Here is a 17772-nt window from a genome sequence, read left to right as displayed (position 1 = left end):
AATGAGATGCTGTTGCCCATGTGGAAGCCATGCGACAACGAGAGGCCGGCGAGCTGTCAGATATCTGGCTGCCTCGTCCTACCTAGTTCCGTGCTCTCCTTTCTTCCCTCCCATGCCTGGGCCAGCACCAGCTAGACTGATCTGGCAATCAGAGGGACACAAGGGGTTTCTCCTCCACCCCCATGGCTCCCCTTACACACACAGTGTTCTCAAATATCCAGAACTTGAACCCAGAACCTATACAGCTACTCTTCCCAGGGGAGAATAGTTCAGAGCTTCAAAGGCAGAGGCCCCGCTGTCAGCCAAATTCTCCACACTAACCATTCTCCTCCTGGGGGCTTGTAATAATGAAAGAAAGAAGGGGCAGAGAAGAAACGTGCTATCTATATCTGGTAGGTAGCAGAAGGAGTGAGGGAGGCGCTGGTGGGAGAGACGGGTTGGGTTTCACTGGCATTCCAAAGCAGGCCTTCGGCGTGCAGCTGAATCAGAGCTGAGGGAGCTGCCGAGACCAGAGGAGCCTTACAGTCGACTGTGGGCAAACCTGATAGCCCATCTGGAATCCATCCGTGGCCTGGCTCCCTCCCCCATGGCCTGAGCTCACTGCAGAAGGCATGGTGGGGGAGCAGGGCCAGGCGCCTCAACCAGCAGGCTGGACAAATCCCCCAGGTGCCAGCCCACCAGCCCCTGCTACCCCTCCCCGGCTCTGGAAATGCAGGTTCTCCCTCCCACACACCAGCCCCTGGCTTCGGTTCTGCCCCTTCCTCTCTGAGAACCAGAGTGAATAATCTTACAGCTTTGAGTAGTGCAGAGAGGGGGAAGCAGCATCAGAGATCCAGCCCTCCTGAGGTTATTTAGAGGGACTGAGAGTGCCAGCTCCAGCCCATGTCAGCAAGGAGTGCAGGTGGGCGTCACGGCAGCACTGGGCTCTCAGATCTTCACAGAGCAGTCGGCCAACCCTTGGCTGTCAGAGTCCTAAATCTTCTCGGACGGCTGGTGTCCCCAGTCTCCCATGACTCCAACATCCTAAATGCCCAAATTCTCAAGACAGAAAGAGCAGGAGCTGGAGGACATGAGATTGTGCAGAGAGCAGGGGCAACCATCCTTCCGGAGTCTGGCGCTTTAGCATCAGCTGTGCAGCGGTTCGCTGGGTGACTTTGAGGGAGCTGTGTGCTTTCACCGGGACTCAGTTCCTCTTCTGTGAGATGCTACTTGCCCCCACAGGATGATCATCAAAATCAAAAAAGAGAAATTAGATGGTAGACACAAACAAAATGTCATTGCCTTCAGCATACCCTCAGCCCAGCAGAGGAGACTGCAGTGCCTGTTACATGGGCAAAGGGCAGCATTGGCTGGGAGAATCGATGCCCAGCTCAGATGAGCCCTCCCCAGAGCCTCCAGGGAAGAGGTTCTCCATTTTCCTGGCATCTCTCCCACTCCCTGGGTTGACTGGAGTCACGGTGGTTTTGCTGTCACCTGCCATATTTCAGTAACCTTTGACCTCACCCAGCCAGCACGTGGGGGTGGACACTTCTGCGGCTCTCCCTCCCTCTCCCGTGCAGAGAAGCACACTCCTCCCCCTGAGCAGGAAGGAATGTGCTTCCTGGGAATACTCCTTGCCCCTTGTGCTGAAGATAGAGCCTACCGCAGGGCTCCACCACAGGGAGGATTCTGAAAGCCAAGAAAAGCGACCCATGTGTTGGAGAACCCCACGGGGTCAGAGGCAGCTCAGACCACCTGGAGGGAACCAGGCCCTTTTGCCCACCACAAATCTCTTTTCACAACAAACTTTGAGAACAGCCTGTTTTCCCAGTGCAGCTTCCTGCATGGTGTTTGCCTAATCTGTCTGTCCAAAATCCCTCTCCAAACAGGAGGTTTCCTGCCCAGCACTGGCAATCAGAGAGCTAATTATCTGGGATTAGAGATGGAGTTGGGCGGGAGGGGGTTCCTTTTAATTACAGGAAAAAAATTAGTCCAACTGATGTCAGCAAGGCCTCTGGGATTCGAATGCAAGTCTGGGTTTGGGCACAGGGCGGTTTGGGAGGTGGTAGAGCCCCTGTGCTCTGGGGCTGGTGTCCTCTGCTCTTAACTGCCTCAGAGTCTGGGGCAGCCTGGCGGAGATGCAGGTCTCTGAAGAGCTTCTCTCTTGGGCATCTTGAGAGGTCATGTGTAGGTGGGAGAGAGGAGACAGACCCAGGGAGAAAGAAGCAGAGACAGCACAGAGGAAGAAACAGTGGATATGCAGAGAGTAGGGGATTGGTGGGAGAGACAAGGAAGAGAGCAGCAGGTAGGAGTCAAGAGATTTTGAGTAAAAACAGACAGGGGGACACATGTTGAGAGACCACTGTTTCCCTCCCCACACCCACTGTGGGCTAGCATTTTTGTGACTGTCTCTTTCAAGCGGGGAGGAAGAGAAAGGCATCAGAAGCTGTACGTAGCTTCTCTCCCCTCTCCTTCCTGCCTTCCTCCTTTCCCGCTTCCCAATCTCTTTCCTCTAGCGTCCAGCACACTGACCTGGTTCATGCACAAAGTGCAGGTGCAGAATGCTTTGGCCTGGCTGCGGGTAAGGATGGAGTGGAGAGCTTGGCCTCCGCTGGGCTCCTAGTGATCTTGAGTCTCCTCTGTGGCCTGAAAATGGGGGCTTTCTGCCAAACAGTCTTGTCTTCTCTCCTATGAGAAGAATCTCTTGGCCAGAAAAGCATCCATTCATTAATGTATTCATTCATTCTTCCATTTTACAAATAATTACAGAGCCTTATTACGGGCCAGCCCCATAGCAGTCTATGGATTTTTATTAGTGTAGTGGAGTACAAATCAACCATTGGCTCTCTGTTTGGAGTGGTGTCTCCCCACCTCACCCCTGTCTTCCAGCCCCTCACTTAAGTAGCCCGGATCCTCACTCAGGAACATCCACTGGTCAACTCCTCCTTGAAGAGGCAAAGGACATAAGGCAAAGGATATTCTCTTTGAGGCAATGTACAATAGGTACAAATTCATAGGGTACAAAGAAAAGATTTGAGCATAATTATTTGCATGTATTCATGTCTCACTTCTTTCCAAAGAAGGAATTAAGATGGCTCACCATGAAAGATTTGGCAAATGTAGAATGATAACTGTCTCAGAACTAGAAAAGCCAAGCCACTAAAGGAGTAGAAATACATATGCTACCAAGAAGGTCAATTCAGGCACCAGGACCCAGCATGAGATTTGGCCTGAGTTTCCCAGCAGCCAAATCATAAAGGGAAATGAAATGAGCTGGAAATCCTTACACTTTGATAGAAGGCAGTGTCCCTGCTTTTCAAGACAACTCCCAGACATTACATTCTATAAGTGACTTATCATGTGAGACCTTGTACAGACACCAGGACAAGAGTTTGACATCCAAATCAGACTCTTCTTTTAGATGGCAATTTCTTGTATTAGCTCCTGACAAGGTGCCAAGGCTGTGACTTCCATGCAGCACGCAGCATTCGATGCGTTATTCTCATGGAGTAACAAACACTAAAAAATAAGCACATGAGGCTGTGAAGGAAAAGGAAGCTTACTGCTCAGGCTTTTGTGGTCCAGGCTGGCGGCTTTCTGGAGCTCTCACTTGATTCAAGGGTAGAATGCAATTTTTAAGCACCCTGTCATGCTTGGCACTCTGCTAAAAGTTGAATAAAATGAACTCTATAGATTCAGCTTCTACATCTGGGAATTTATAATTTATGTCGGCACTTAGATGAGGCTCAGACAGCAGAATAAGAGCATTAAAATGACAGTAAGATGTTAACATTATACACAAGACAAAGGTGAGTGTATTTTAGGGAGGTAAATGGATTAATAAAAGATTTTATAATCAAACTGACTCAAGTTCGCGTGCCTTTCTACTACTGGCTGGCTGTGTGACCTAAGGTAGTTACCTAATCTTTTGGAGGCTCAGTTTCTTCTCATCAGTGAAATGGGCTTTGGGGATGCAAATCATTTACATAAGGTACCTGGCCTTGTGTCCAGTGCGTAGCATGTGTTCAATAGGTGTAGCTCTGCTCACATTCTAGGATTGCTAAATAAGGATGGGCTCCTAGTCGGGAGAGGAGCCAGAGTCTTCTGATCCTCTCCATGGAGGCTGAAGACTCAGTGCCTCTTCTGACAAACGCCCCGAAGCCATTTGCTCCCTAACAGTCAGGATGTCTAACACTGAGCTGGAAGTAGTCCAACACAGGTCATCTCAGGAACCAGAGAAACCTCTCCCTTGGATCTGTTTACCTCACAACTTGACTGGGAAATCCATAACTCTCCTATCTATCACTCTGTTTTCCCCACTTAGGACGTGCTTAGGACCTGGATTTTGCTGCCCCGGGGTCTTTCTTCAGGCCCTCCTTCCTCACGCAGCCACACGGGCTCTGCATTCTTTAAGCCTTGAGTACCCTTCACCGCGCTTCTTGGGGAGGTCCTGGTGTCAGGCAGAATGAAGGTCGTTAACTCCCACCTCTTCTAGAGGTATTCCTTGTCCAGATTGGTTGTCAGCTAGCCCCAGGCAGCCTCCGGGCTATAGTAAGAGGGGGTGAAGATGAGAAGCCATGTGATGCTCCCCTGCATACCCCAGCACACGCCCCTGACAGCTGGAGCCCAGCATCTCGAGAGCCAGAGCTGGGCAGGGAGGGCGGGGCAGGTCCAGAGCAGCCAGGTGTTGGGCAGGATTCAGGCAGGCCCCAGGCGGGTCCTCCAGACACACCCCCTTGGTCCCTCGCTCCGGTCCTCACCTCTGCTTCTTCGTAGCTTCTCTGGTACTTGCCAACTTACTGCCAAATTGTCAAAAGCTATGAGAGGCAAAGTGCTGTTCAGTTAATGATTCCAGTCCCCAGAGAGTTGGAACACTCTATTAAGAGAAAAAAAATTCTGGAAAAGCGGGGGTGTGGGAGGGGCAGAACGAGGGAGGCTTTAGTACTTTACGCAAAAGCCAAGCTATAGCTCTTCTCAGCGCTGTTTAAGGAGCGTATTAGCAGAGAGTAGGTTTGCCCCGAGCTGTCTTCTCTCTGTGGGTGAAGGGCTGGAGCCTCCCTCTTGCTTTTCTCTATTTCACAAAGTGAAAAGGCTCTGAGTCAGAAGGCTGGTATCCTTTCGGCCCAGTGACAGCAGCCCTCTGTGTCCCCAGCACCAGTCCTGTGGTGACCCTAGTCAAATGGCTCCTACGGCTCCTCCTTGCTCCTAGAGAGGCTGCCTTAAAAGCAAGCTAGAACCCCCATCACGCAAGGGGCGCCTGCTCCACGCACCTGCTGCCGGTCTGCTGCCACCTCCTCTTCCTCCCCCCAGTCCTGCTACCTTGGAAAGGTACCATTTCCCTCACGGCCCCCTGAAGAATTTCCTCCCTGCCCAATTTTCCTCCTCAGTCTATGAATCAGAGATAAATCAATCCAGAATCCTTCTCCTTCCTGCATTCCTTTCCGTTTTCCCAAACGCTTTCCTCTTCCTTAGCGCATGTGTGCCTGCCTCAGCCTTGTTCTGCCGGCATGTTGCGTTACCGGTTTGGAGATGAGGAAAGTGAGCATGAACTCCCTTGGCTGAGTGCCCCTGTGTGGCCTCCACCCCAGAGAGCTAGACATCAGCCTTGACTGGACAGTCAACATCTATCGGAAGGGAAGGTGGAAGTGCAGGGCTTGGAAGATCTAGAAAGGAAATCCAAAAAATCTATGAAGAGACTGCCCAAGGCGAGGCTTGTACAATCTCTGACTTCATTGTCTCTCGCTGTGATCTGGCTTTGTGCGGGGGCAGGGGATCTTTTGAAGGTTATTTTTGTTTTGAGTTGGCCCTGGTGTAGCTCCTTTGGTCTTAGTCCTTGGTCATCCGCGCACACCCTCTGCAGCCACTGCCACTTTTTGGGTGCGGTGATGTGGCTGTCCAGACCCAAGAGCATGTGACATCCTAGGTAGTGCAAACTTCTCGAGGGCCAGGAGGATCTGGGGAGGCCTGAGGAGAAGAATCAGGGCTGCACTTTGCCTACCGTGGAGCCGTCTGAGTATTCTGAGAATGCTGAGAAAAGGCAGGACGAAGTTCGGCCCTCACAGGGCCACGCCCTGCTTCCCTCCCTCCCGCTCTGCAGTGAGATCCGGGCACCTGCTGTACTGTACCCAGCACCAGCAGAGTCTTCGCGCTGGCACTCTGCCCAGCAGCTGTGGGGTGTTAGCGCAAAAAGAGGGTGGGCAGGGAGGACAAGCAGGTGTCCAGCCAAAGAGAACAAGGTGACCGGGGAGGGTCTTGGAGCAGTGATGGCAGGGAGCAAAGAAAGTCCATGGCAGATCGAGGCAGTCCTTACTCGCCACCCCACCCCCATCCCACCTTGATGAGAATGATCTGGCCCCAGAAGAATAGCAGTGAATTAATTAGGGGCCTGTTTTCATGAAGCAGCTCATTATTAAAGCCCCTCTCCTGGGAGGGGAGATGGGAAAAGGTGTGAAGATGACAGCTATTCAAACAGAATCTTTTAAAAGAGCTAGCCCCGCCCCCAGCTGTCTGTTCTGCCCTTGGGCTCTGCCAAGCAGTCAGACAGACCGGAGCACACAGGGTACCCCTGGACTGGCTGCCAGGGCCTGCAGGGGTTGGAGGCTTTCTGGCCTGACTTCCCTTCCCTCCTTCCTCCTCTTACCATGTTCCTCAGACCCCAACTCTGACCTCATCTTCGTGACCTCGGTCCTTGCTTTCCACCTGTCTGAGCTGGCAGGGCCCCCGCTCAGCGGCCCTGGAGTTTTTTCACAGCAGTACCTCGAGTGTTTAAACTGCTTTTCTCCTCAGAGCTCTCACCACTCCACTGGGGAGCTAGAAAACATCATTTCAACAGAAACAAATGTGGATAGTGTGTTTACACGCCAGGTTCCGGATGATTTCGGGTGGGTGGGATTTTCTAGTGATGGAAAAACGGAGGGCTAGAAAAAAGAAGACCCAGCAGAGTTCAGATCCTGGCTCTTCTGCCTACCAGCTTTGTGACCCTGGGGAGGTTACCTCACTATGCTTCAGTTTCCTCAACTCAGTCTTAGGGATAATAATAGTGCCTACCCCATTAGGTTGTTGTGAGGATTAAATGAGAAAATGTGCATAAAGCCCTTAGCATGACATCAAACAATAATAAGGGTTCAATCAATGTAAGCTGTAAGTAAAGTTCTGCTCCTGCCCAGTCTCCACAGCAGGGATTCCTTCATTCCATCAGCATGTGTTATTGAGAGCCTACTGAGTGCAGAGCAGTGCCAAGCATAGTAAAGCATATGAAGCTGTATAAAGTATGGTTTCTTCTCCAGGCACCTGACTATCTTAAGAAAGATGACTGAATGTGTTGACAAGTAACTGTGCCAAGAAACATTCTATGTGCTATGGAAGTTCCAGGGAAGGATCAGTGCAGGCTTCATGGAGGAGGTGGCATCTCGATTAGGCCTTCAAGGATGGTTAGGATCTAGGAGGTAGACTAAATTGCCAAGCAAAGGCATGAAGACCAAAAAGCTGGGGATGCAATGAGAACGCCATGTTAGCTAGAGCCCTGAATGACAAACTGAGGAGTGTGAACTCTTCTAAATGATTAAAGGAGGCAGTTGAAGGTGGTGTGTGTGTGTGTGTGTGTGTGTGTGTGCGCGCGTGCGCGCAAGTGCATGAATTCATGCAAGGATTTACTTTTTTCAGTATTCCAAAAGTAGTGTATGTTCATCATAAAAAAAATTAGGAGACTGAGATAAGCAAGAGAAAGAAAATTACAAACACCTGAAATTTAAGGATTTTGCATACAGAAAAGGCAGGATCAAACAAGTGTTTTAAGAAGATTAATCTGGCAGTGTTTGGTAGAATAGATTAGAACAAGAATATGCTGGAGGCAGGGAGATTTCTCAGGTTATTGCAGTAGCCCAGATAAGAGGCAATAAAGACTCAGCCCAGCACACTAGCAAGGGGAAGAGAAATTCAATGGCATGGAGGTAGGCTCCATTTCTCTCGGTTACCATGGGTTCTCTGCACGATGGTGAGCACATGCCACGTGTGTGTGTGTTTTAAAATGACTTCTTTTAAAATCTCTGGGAGTCTTCTGCATTTAGGCACAAGCCCAGTGTCAGATAATAGTGCTCAGTGCCCTCGACCTCCCTGCCCATCCCTACAGCTGGAAATGCCATCTTCAGTGTTAATCAAAGCAAAGATTACTATTCCAGATTATAAAATGCAAGGCAATCTCAGGCTATAGAAAAGAATGAATTAATTAAAGAGAGTAATAACCCTCTTAAACACCCCATCCTTTGCTCTTTTCTCCAGACTGCAGGTGGCCTTTTTGTCACAGCAGAGGAGACAGTTATATGATCTACTTTGTTCCCCAGGACTTATCTCCAGAGGCACCCAGCACTTTTTAAATGTAGTTTTTAGTCCTAATGCAGGCATTGTCCTCCTGTTTAACTTAGGGAAAGCCTAGGCTCTGGAGGGAGGCAGAATAAAGGAGTTCAGCCTTTGGAATCAGACAGACTCAGCTTCGAGTTTCGCTCTGTCACTTTCTAGCTGTGTGATCCTGCAATAGACTCTTAACATGTCTTTTTCTATGAAATGGGGATGCCTACCTCAGAGTTCTGAAGCGTAGTCATGTTTATATCCCTAACTCTTTGCATACAAGATGACATAGAATAGATGCTCAAGAAATGTGTTGAACAAAATTTACAAAAAGAGAGAAGCTATTTGAAAGTACTGTGCCTATCCAGTCCCAGGAAGTGCTAGTTTCCTTTACCTGCCTGTTTTTGAGGAGTGAGATGGGAATTTCCAAGGTAGTTAACTACCCTGTCAATATGCCCAATTGCAGCGTTCTCACCACACCCTATTCCAGAGCTCAGTTAGAAAGGCTGCCCGGCACTCCCCATGGACCTAAAAGAGTGGCTCTAAATCATTCCCAGTTCAAAAAACCTAAGAGGTTCAATTCTATCCTGAAACAACGAGGGCATCTCCAGGAAAGGAACCTGTGTGCAGTGCCCTGAATGGAGATTCTGAGTGCCCACACTCCTAGCACTTGGGCTAAACCGAGGTTCAGATTTGGCAGAAGTTCCTCGTTATTCTTTACTAATTCCTTCTACCACCCTTCCAGCTACACCCACCCCCACAACTGTGTGTACTCGATGTGAATTACTGCTTTGCTTCTGCATGATTTGATTTCATCTAAGGCTGCTTAATGCTTCGGCTGTCTCCGCTGTGTTTATCTTATTGTTTCCCAGAACAATCAAATGCTTCCTCTGCCCCTGGCAGCTTCATCTTGTTCCCGGAGCCTCCTACCCTGCCCAAGCTGGAGTCGTGTATAAAGGTGGAGTTGGACTAAGGCCTGAGCCCTGTGTTCCTGAATCACCCAACGTAATTCACCTCCCATAAGCTCTTGTCCTGGCTTTTGGAGTTCAAAATTCTCTAAGAGTGGAACCCAGAGATCTGGATTCTTTTTGCTTCTAGCTCTTTGTGTCACTGTCTCCTGAGTGGCAAAGGGAGAGGCCCCAGGAATGGGGTGCTTAGTGCCTTTGTGAGTGTAGTTTGTCATTAACTGTAGGAAGGCATCAAGCGGAGGCCACTCCTCTCAGTTCTATGAGCAGCATGGACCAGTGATGGCTTGGCCATCCTCATCCACCCTCGACTGATGAGGGAGCAGAAATGCCACAATTTAGAAACAGAAAACTGGTCTCTGGAGCTCTTCACCAGCCAATCTCCCCAGCCTAACCCTTGAACACTGACTTTACTCAGAGTAAATGCTCAATAAATAGTTACTGTATCTACTGTCCTTACTAGCCAGGCTATTAATTCTCATACTGTCCTAAGATGCGGAAGTCCAGAGAACAAGTGAGTCCTCTGGGGACTCCTCCCCACATTCCAGGAGAAAGATCTCCATGGCTTGGCCCCCTGAAATCCAGGACTCTCTAGCCCCATGTACCCCACTGCTAGCTCCATCCACCCCTAGTTGAATATCTAGGGCAGATTCTTAACACACACAGAAATAGAAATAATTGTACATGGAAATGTCCAGTGTCAACTGGAGATGGACCGACAACTCATTGGGGACCAGTGCTGGAAGCACTGTGTGTGTGCATGCGTGTGTGTGTGTGTGTGCGTGTGTGTGTAGGTGGAGGCAGCAGAAATTCTCAAAGCTTAGAACATCTTAGCCTCCTTCCTCTTCATGGACAGGAGAGACCCTTGTCCCTGTTTCTCTTCCTCTCCTCTGCTAGCTCAGTGCAAACCACAGGCCAACTTTTCTGGGCTCCAGCGTCCTTCTCCAATTAGCCAAGCATTTAGGGCCAGGCTCCTAGCTGTCCTCCAGGGAGCCTCAGCCTGCTGAGCTGTGACTCTGCAAGCTTAGTTAACGTTTTCACAGCTCGGAGGGCGGTGCCAGCAACAGGCACCCCGGACCGCCACCGCTGCTGTTCTGCTGCTGAATGTGTACGTGAGAGTGTGTGTGTGTATGTGTATGTGTGTGTGTGAACGTATATGCAGGATAGAGGGAGGAAGGGTCTCAGAGACCGAATTTACCAAAGACTCAAATCTATAATTCGGGTCATGAAGCTCTACAAAAATCAACTTCGAAAGCTCTTTTGCAGCCCCAGCTCAGTTGCAGATACATTCTCTGTTTAACTAACCCCCGGGGTCAGCCTCAGCAGCACCAGGTCCTCTCACTTTTCCCCTCCTTAAAGCTCTGAACACGCACACACACACAATACACACACATCACATTTATACACACGTATGCATATACATACCACGCTTACACACACACAAACGCATATACACCATACTCATGCAACAGATGTACACACACTACACATGCATATACACACAACACATACCATACTCATACACACTCACCACACATACACACCACATTCATATACACAACAGACTCATACACACACATCATATACACACACATACAGCACATGCACACCATACTCATACATACAACAGACACACACCACACATACATACACATACAACACATACCATATTCATACACACAACACAAACACACTACATTTATACACACAAGACTCATTTATACATGCCACATACACATACATACAACACATACATACATCCTCATACATACAACAGACTTATACATACCACACACATACATATCACACGTACAACATGCACCATACTCATACATATGACAGACTCATATGCACACACACAACACATACACATCATACAAATACACACAACAGACTCATAAACACACCACATAGGTACACACACCACACATGCCACACACAGACACATTCACATGCCACGGATATATTAATAGACTGCAAAAGTGTAGGGTCCTTAGGTAAACAGAGGTAGAAGCAAGTGCTAAAGGCTCTTCTGAAGTGAATTTGAGGACATAAGATGCTGAGACTAGTGGTGTTGAGCCCTCAATAACTGTGTCAAAAGTCTCATCCTCTCCAAACGCTCAGGTCTGATAGATCAAGTTGCTAAGAAATCTGGGCTCAGACATAACAAGAACAGCTTTATATTGATATTACCCTGTACATTTCCCAAAGAACTCACATTTCCACTCACGCTTTTTGGCTTAGGCCTCCCCTCCTCCAGGAAGTCCCCTCAGATCTTCCTTCAAGCCAGGTGAGATGCTGCTCTAACCCCGTGCTGGTCTCCCTGGGACCCCCATGCAAACCTCTTCTCACACAGAGTGACTCCTGTGTTCATGAACACTAGTTATCCTGTCCATTTCCCATCCCCGGGCTTCCCGAGGGCATCCTGTATCATTTATCACATATCTGTAGCTCCTAACATAGGCCTAGCTCAAGGTAGGCACATAATAAATGAATATTCAACGGTACTGAGATTCGTAGCTGATAACTCATTTTACTTTCACAATATCTTTTTTGAGCTAAGGACAGGAGTTACCGCCATTATGGGACAACCACACAAACTATTACCTAAACAAGTGAAATGACTTTCCTGAAGTCACACAGCCAAGTAAAGAAAAACTGGGATTCAATCCCAGTCCTCCAGACATCATCCAGTGCCTCCCTCGGTGTGGTGATCCTTTCAAACCAATCTTTTTGCTACTAAGAAACCCAAGAAGAAGATTCCCAATTCTAGTGCTCTTGCAAAACAACAACAACAACAACGACACAACAAAACTACTGCTACTAATAATAATGTGATATTAGAGTACAAAATTCCAAATAAGAGCTCCATAAATTAAGACTAACTAGAGAAGAAATTGAAGCACAAGAAAAGGCGTTTGGAAGGAGCTGCAGGTAAGTGAGTTAATTGGATATGCTGATTGGAATTGGATATTCAAGAAAAGAGGCTGACGTTAATTTCTGTCCAGACATGGCTGTGATTTAAAGGAAAGGTACTAATAGGGTTACTATTTCATTCTCATTTCACCTGGAGGACTGGACACTAAATCTCTGCTGGATTTTACCTCACACATCCCTGCCCCAAAGTCAGCCCTGATAAACTGAATTTTATCCCCCAGGTAAGGCCCCCCACACAACTAGGTTCTGAGTTTATTGTTGCCCCTAGGAAATAGGAGATCGTCCCACTTTGACCTTGGGTGCCTAAAGGGGGAAGAGTGGATGAGAGGGGAATCTGGACCTTTAGACAACGCATCTACTCTGTTCAGCAGCAAGGGCAGCTGTGTTTGCCCATGATTAGCCTCATCTGCAGAGATTCAGGCTGTAGCTGTGAATCTCAGTGACACCCCTGTCCAGCTGTGTGATCTCGGGAGATTCCCCTAACTCCCCTGCGCCTCTGAGTTCTTATCTGCAAAATGGAATTAAAAATAGTTTTTATCTCAGGGATGCTTAGAAGTGTTGAATGAGTGGATTTTTGTTAAGTACTGTGGCAGCACGTGGCACTGTGGCAGCTATTATTAAATTCCTTAGGTGAACAGAACCCTTTCAGAATCGACGTCTACTCTACTGCCTTCAAGCAGGGCCGCATTTAACCATGAAGCAAAAGGGGTTATCCTGGGGTTAAAACCCTCCTGAGAAGGAGACTACAGTCTCCTGCAGTCCCCCATTCTGTAGTAAAGCCTCTAGTTCTTACTAGAGCTAGACGAAATGTCCTTGTGGCATTGTTCAGGCTGGGCATAGCGCCTCACACCTGTAATCCCGGCACTTTGAGGGGCTGAGGTGGCAAGATCACTTGAGCTCAGGAGTTTGAGAACAGCCTGGACAACATAGTGAGACCCGGTCTCTAAAATAAAATAAAATAAAAATAATAAATTTAAAAAATTAAAAGGTAGCCAGTTGTGGTGGTGCACGCCTGTAGTCCCAGCTACCTGGGTGGCTCAGGTGGGAGGATCACTTGATCTTGGGAGACCAGGGCTGTGGTGAGCTGTGATTGTGCTGCTGCACTTAGCCTGGGTGACAGAGCGAGACCCTGTCTCAAATAAGTCGTTTAGGCACATTTGTCTTCTGTTCATCTCAGTAAAGACTGTCACCTTCTTCTGTACCTTGTGCTACCTGGCTTCCAAGCCTTAATCCAGGCCAAATAGCCCCAGGAGCTTCTGCACTTCCACTGAGGTCAAGTCTTCCCAGAAGAAGAAGATCCCAAATAGAAAAACACACTCCAGTGACTCATTCCACCTGTCCCTGTCACTTCCCTCCTCTGCCCCATCACCAGTGCCCTCTGCTGCCTGGTTGGATTTTGGGACCTGTGCAGCTTGGCGCTGGACTGCATACGAGGCTTGGTTCAGTTTGTGGCTGTCACTTTGTGGGACACCATAGGATAGACTCAGTTAGTTGGCTTTTAAATCCCACTCTTGTTTTGGTACTCTTTGACACTCCCCTCACCACTGGCCATCCTATTTCTGGCAAAGACAAGAGGACAGCTTTGAAACCCAAAATATCCTATCCAAGACCAACACATGAAAAATCGTAGGCCTGAACGATAGCAGCAGCCAGGTGCTTTCCTCCGGACCCCACCAGCTGGAGCTGGTTTGAACCCTAGTTCCACCCTGAATGGAAGAGTTCAGGCAAGATTAGCTCCAGTCATTTTTATAAGTCTAGGATTCTCCTGTGATAGGCACCCAGCAGATTGCTTCTTCTAGTTATTCAGACAGGAACACTGAGGCTCAGAGAGGTAACTCACCTAAAAGTGTGCCATTGGGTAGAAATCAAGCCCCAGGCAAGAACAGAGTCAGAATGGAAACCCAGGATGGCTGAGGCCCAGACTTACACCCTGCACTCACTCATTGGCGTGTTGCCTTAAGGGAGCAAAGAGGATCAAGGGAAGGGAAAGATCTCGGCCGCCCAGGGGATCTGCTGCTTCTCTCTGCCAGCCCCTGCCCCCACCTTTTTCTCTTTGACACCGGGGCTCCTGTGCCCTGCTCTCCATCTTCTCTGATCCCCTGTAAGTATCTTGAAAGGTGACTCAGGCTTGGGGCAGATAGCATGGATCAGGGGTGAGTGGGGAGCCACAGACTTCTCGGCCAATACCACCTTTCTCTCCAGGGATTTAGACTGGATGACGTAGGATAGCTTAGTTCAGGTTCAGTACCAACAACATTTTCTGTTCTGGTCTGGTTTTAGCGCTGACAGCTGAGAGTTATGTCGGTTTGATTCTGACTTCACCTGGTTTATTAAAAGATTGGGGTCGGGCGCGGTGGCTCTCGCCTGTAATCCCAGCACTTTGGGAGGCCGAGACGGGTGGATCATGAGGTCAAGAGATCGAGACCATCCTGGTCAACATGGTGAAACCCCGTCTCTACTAAAAATACAAAAAATTAGCTGGGCATGGTGGCACGTGCCTGTAATCCCAGCTACTCAGGAGGCTGAGGCAGGAGAATTGTCTGAAACCAGGAGGCGGAGGTTGCGGTGAGCCGAGATCGTGCCATTGCACTCCAGCCTGGGTAACAAGAGCAAAACTCCGTCTCAAAAAAAAAAAAAAAGATTGGGGTCAGGCCGGACACAGTGGCTCAAGCCTGTAATCCCAGCACTTTGGGAGGCCGAGGCGGGTGGATCACGAGGTCAAGAGATCGAGACCATCCTGGTCAACATGGTGAAACCCTGTCTCTACTAAAAATACTAAAAAGTAGCTGGGCATGGTGGCCCGTGCCTGTAATCCCAGCTACTCAGGAGGCTGAGGCAGGAGAATTGCCTGAACCCAGGAGGCAGAGGTTGCAGTGAGCCGAGATCGCGCCATTGCACTCCAGCCTGGGCAACAAGAGCAAAACTCCGTCTCAAAAAAAAAAAAAAAAAAAAAAAAAGATTGGGGTTGCAGACAGGGAAAAAGAAAAACCTTCTGATTAGGTCTCTGACTCAGTAAAACAATGTTTGAAATTGGTCCTGACCGAATGCAGCAGAGTCTATGATGATAAAATGTCTTTGCTTTAATTCCAGCTCTAATCTTGCTGTGGTGCCATCTAGGGTTCCAGGAACCACAGAGGAAGGGCCATCACCATGGCCTTCATTCTCTCTTCTGACTTTGTGTCCAGGCCTTGCTGAATCCACGCAAGGGAGAGGGTAGCTGTTCCAGCCAGCAGAGGGTTACCTGGCCTTCTGAGGCAGGAGATTCTAGACCAGGCCAGAGGGAGGGGACTGGCTCTGCAGCTCCTGGGACCCAGCCCTGCAGCTTCCCAGACCCAGCTAGCACCTTGAGGAGACTTAAATCTCCCTGGAGAGGAGCAGCTGTCACAGGGTGGGTAGGAGAAGCACTGAGACACTTTGCCTTCAGAGGGGGGCACAGTTGAGACTCAGGCAAGAGGCAGGGCCTGAAACCCCCATTTTATGGAGACAGAAAACTAAGACCAGGCCAACCAGAAGTCATGACAATCACATCTCCCCTCTACCTCCTGCAATACCCTGAGAACTTCTGTAACTAAAACCTGTGGTATTTCTGTAAGAATCTTAAGGAACTTTGGGTCTGTCTATCTAAGGGAGAATGCTGCTTTGAATGTCCAGGGGAACCATTTTAATTATGGGGCATTTTCCCAGACAGAGACTTGTTTTTCCTTCTGCTTGAATCTCATAATCAGAATTGCTCCAGGTTAGAGGGTGGTGGCCTCAGCCCTGTAACGCCGCTGCTGAGTCTTAGAGTCTCCCTTGACCCTATGAGAATGAAACCAATGGCCTTCTGACAACATTCTTGGAAGGAGGGGCTTTAGTGATAGATGACAAGGCAATAGCCTTGAACAGCAGGAAGCCCATTAGCTAGGGAGAAAGACAGCAAGAGTGGAGCTTGGGGGAAGGTCTCACAAGGGGAGTGATGAGGGGTAAGAGTGGCTGACAAGAGTTTATTTGGTTCCATTGAGGTTACTTCCTCAAGTTCAAGCCCAACCCCCGCCCCCCAAGTCACCCACCAAAGCAGGTGAGGAGGAGAACATGGTGTCCCTGCCTCTAGACTCTGACCTACCATATTTTTCCCTGAGGTCCAGGCACAAGAGCCTCAGGCAGGAATCTGCTGTTTCTACCAGTGGGGACTCCCAGGCCAGAGCTTCCCACCTCATGATGGACTCATAGTCTGTTTCCCACACACCTCGAGTCCATCTAAACCTGACAGGTACAAACCAGGCTTTGGCTCAGGCCCCTCAAGTATGCAGATTCAGGACAGTAGAGAAATAGGAATGGAAGCTCTTCCACCATGCCCTAGCTCTGCAGTCAGTAACGCTGCTGACCTTCCTCACTCGGCCAGTAAGAACTGAAAATCCATCCATCCATCCATCCGCACTAGTGTGCTTGTTGTGGCATTAGGCATACCCAAGCTTGGGACTTGGATGAACAAGTCATGGCGCCTTGCCCTGAGGAGCTCTCGGTGTGGTGGGGAGAAACAGGCAGAGGGAGAGAATAATCAAGGGCACAAGAGAGAATCCAAAGGGTGTAAGGGAGAAGCAGACTTAATCCGAAAATCTTCCAGAGAAAATGTCTTTTGACCTCACTTTGATTCAGCCCCAAGGAGTCTAGGATATGCTATCAGTTGGTGCATAGTTCATTTCTTTCAACAAGCATTTCACAAGCATTCCCTTTTATCCATTGTCAGCTATGTTCCCAGCTGTATGCTAGTCCTCAGAGGTTTTAAGATAAATAGAAATGATATCCTTGCCTTCAAAATGTTGACAGGACTTACACACATCTGAAGCAATTAGAGAACAATTCAAGGAGGTGGTCAATACATGTTAGCTAGTACATATACAATGAACGAATCAATTGATTATAATCCTAGGACAAAATGTCTGGCAAAAAAAGAAAAAAAAAAGGCATCACAGTGGGAGCAATTAATTAGCCGTTAGAGGGGATGGGGAAGGCTTCGTGGAGGAGGTGGGGCTTGAGCTAGAGTGTGCTCAGACGGTCAGAGGACAGTGCAAACAGGCTGGGATCGTGAATATTGATAAACAGTCTGCTGCTATGCTGGAAGCAAAAAACTGGGAAAACTGGGGGTGCGGCACATTCAGATCAGGGGCTCCCTGCCACCAACTTTTTGTATGACCTTAGGGACCTCTTTCCTTTGAGGTCAGCATTCACTATAGGGGCCTAGGGGAGTACTTCTCAAACCCTTGTAATAACAGCATCACCTGGGGAATCTGTTAGAAATTCTCAGGGTTCATGCCCACTGAATCAGAAATCCTGGGGGTGGGTCTCGCAGTGCATTCTACCAAGCCCTCCAGGTGATTCTGAGGACACACTAATGAGAGAATCGCAGGACTACCATGCTGCTCCTTGACCCTGGCTGCTCATTAAATTCACCCGGGGACCGTTAAGCTGGAGAAGATGCCTGGGTCCCACCCACAGAGATTGTGATGAATGGAGGTAGCCCCGGCATTTATATTTTTAAAAACTCCCCAGATGATTCTAATGTGCAGCC

At 48.8% G+C, this 17772-nt stretch overlaps 1 protein-coding gene across 1 annotated transcript in view; it reads left to right on the top strand.

Annotated features, from left to right (window-relative positions):
* The window catches only part of PLXNA2 (plexin A2), a 219210-nt gene that overhangs the window by 84386 nt on the left and 117052 nt on the right, over nucleotides 1-17772 (top strand). The gene's annotated exons all lie outside the window — the stretch shown is intronic.

The sequence above is a fragment of the Saimiri boliviensis genome, chromosome 14, assembly GCF_048565385.1.
Source record: "Saimiri boliviensis isolate mSaiBol1 chromosome 14, mSaiBol1.pri, whole genome shotgun sequence".
NCBI classification, from domain to species: Eukaryota; Metazoa; Chordata; class Mammalia; order Primates; family Cebidae; genus Saimiri; species Saimiri boliviensis.
The sequence above is the reverse complement of the archived record's forward strand: the minus strand, read 5'-3'. Positions and strand labels throughout refer to the sequence as shown.